Here is a 2,500-nt window from a genome sequence, read left to right on the forward strand (position 1 = left end):
GGCATTGACTCTGTCGTTGCCGATGCTACCGGAAAGATGACCAAACTTGATCATTTAGAGGAAGTAAAAGTCGTAACAAGGTTTCCGTAGGTGAACCTGCGGAAGGATCATTACCGACTAGACTGCATGTCTTTCGATGTGCGTGTCGTGTCGCGCAACACGCTACCTGTACGGCTCGCCGTAGCCGTGCGCCGCGTGCGGAACCACGCGTGCCTCTCAAAACTAGCGGCAATGTTGTGTGGTACGAGCGCTGAAGCGCTGGAGCGGCTGGCCTGCGGCACCTGGCGCCTGGCGCCGGTTTTGAATGACTTTCGCCCGAGTGCCTGTCCGCTCCGGTGTGGAGCCGTACGACGCCCGTCGGCCGTGAGGCCGTTGGACACAGAACGCTGGAACAGGGGCCGCCACACGCCTCACTCCCGCCTATGCGACCGTCTCGAAAGAGACGGCGGAAACTGAGAAAAGATCACCCAGGACGGTGGATCACTCGGCTCGTGGGTCGATGAAGAACGCAGCAAATTGCGCGTCGACATGTGAACTGCAGGACACATGAACATCGACGTTTCGAACGCACATTGCGGTCCATGGATTCCGTTCCCGGGCCACGTCTGGCTGAGGGTCGGCTACGTATACTGAAGCGCGCGGCGTTTGCCCCGCTTCGCAGACCTGGGAGTGTCGCGGCCGCCTGTGGGGCCGGCCGCGTCTCCTCAAACGTGCGATGCGCGCCCGTCGCCTGGCGGTTCGCATACCGGTACTTTCTCGGTAGCGTGCACAGCCGGCTGGCGGTGTGGCGTGCGACACCTCGTACAACGACCTCAGAGCAGGCGAGACTACCCGCTGAATTTAAGCATATTACTAAGCGGAGGAAAAGAAACTAACAAGGATTCCCCCAGTAGCGGCGAGCGAACAGGGAAGAGTCCAGCACCGAACCCCGCAGGCTGCCGCCTGTCGTGGCATGTGGTGTTTGGGAGGGTCCACTACCCCGACGCCTCGCGCCGAGCCCAAGTCCAACTTGAATGAGGCCACGGCCCGTAGAGGGTGCCAGGCCCGTAGCGGCCGGTGCGAGCGTCGGCGGGACCTCTCCTTCGAGTCGGGTTGCTTGAGAGTGCAGCTCCAAGTGGGTGGTAAACTCCATCTGAGACTAAATATGACCACGAGACCGATAGCGAACAAGTACCGTGAGGGAAAGTTGAAAAGAACTTTGAAGAGAGAGTTCAAAAGTACGTGAAACCGTTCTGGGGTAAACGTGAGAAGTCCGAAAGGTCGAACGGGTGAGATTCACGCCCATCCGGCCACTGGCCTCCGCCCTCGGCAGATGGGGCCGGCCGCCCGCGCGGAGCAATCCGCGGCGGGGTCGTGTCCGGTTGCCTTTCCACTCGCCGCGGGGTGGGGCCGTTCCGGTGTGCGGTGGGCCGCACTTCTCCCCTAGTAGGACGTCGCGACCCGCTGGGTGCCGGCCTACGGCCCGGGTGCGCAGCCTGTCCTTCCGCGGGCCTCGGTTCGCGTCTGTTGGGCAGAGCCCCGGTGTCCTGGCTGGCTGCCCGGCGGTATATCTGGAGGAGTCGATTCGCCCCTTTGGGCGCTCGGGCTCCCGGCAAGCGCGCGCGGTTCTTCCCGGATGACGGACCTACCTGGCCCGGCCCCGGACCCGCGCCGCTGTTGGCTCGGGATGCTCTCGGGCGGAATAATCGCTCCCGTCAGCGGCGCTTCAGCTTTGGACAATTTCACGACCCGTCTTGAAACACGGACCAAGGAGTCTAACATGTGCGCGAGTCATTGGGCTGTACGAAACCTAAAGGCGTAATGAAAGTGAAGGTCTCGCCTTGCGCGGGCCGAGGGAGGATGGGGCTTCCCCGCCCTTCACGGGGCGGCGGCCTCCGCACTCCCGGGGCGTCTCGTCCTCATTGCGAGGTGAGGCGCACCCTAGAGCGTACACGTTGGGACCCGAAAGATGGTGAACTATGCCTGGCCAGGACGAAGTCAGGGGAAACCCTGATGGAGGTCCGTAGCGATTCTGACGTGCAAATCGATCGTCGGAGCTGGGTATAGGGGCGAAAGACTAATCGAACCATCTAGTAGCTGGTTCCCTCCGAAGTTTCCCCTCAGGATAGCTGGTGCTCGTACGAGTCTCATCCGGTAAAGCGAATGATTAGAGGCCTTGGGGCCGAAACGACCTCAACCTATTCTCAAACTTTAAATGGGTGAGATCTCCGGCTTGCTTGATATGCTGAAGCCGCGAGCAAACGACTCGGATCGGAGTGCCAAGTGGGCCACTTTTGGTAAGCAGAACTGGCGCTGTGGGATGAACCAAACGCCGAGTTAAGGCGCCCGAATCGACGCTCATGGGAAACCATGAAAGGCGTTGGTTGCTTAAGACAGCAGGACGGTGGCCATGGAAGTCGGAATCCGCTAAGGAGTGTGTAACAACTCACCTGCCGAAGCAACTAGCCCTGAAAATGGATGGCGCTGAAGCGTCGTGCCTATACTCGGCCGTCAGTCTGGC

At 60.8% G+C, this 2,500-nt stretch overlaps 1 non-coding gene and 1 pseudogene across 1 annotated transcript; both read left to right on the forward strand.

Annotated features, from left to right (window-relative positions):
* Positions 1-464: 464 nt before the first annotated feature.
* On the forward strand, positions 465-619 carry LOC124742228. Its single transcript, XR_007010233.1, has one exon. It is a non-coding gene; the product is annotated as a 5.8S ribosomal RNA (ribosomal RNA).
* A 188-nt stretch (positions 620-807) lies between these two features.
* LOC124742231 overlaps positions 808-2,500 on the forward strand; it is a 4,225-nt pseudogene continuing 2,532 nt past the window's right edge.

The sequence above is a fragment of the Schistocerca piceifrons genome, unplaced genomic scaffold (genome assembly GCF_021461385.2).
Source record: "Schistocerca piceifrons isolate TAMUIC-IGC-003096 unplaced genomic scaffold, iqSchPice1.1 HiC_scaffold_224, whole genome shotgun sequence".
NCBI classification, from domain to species: Eukaryota; Metazoa; Arthropoda; class Insecta; order Orthoptera; family Acrididae; genus Schistocerca; species Schistocerca piceifrons.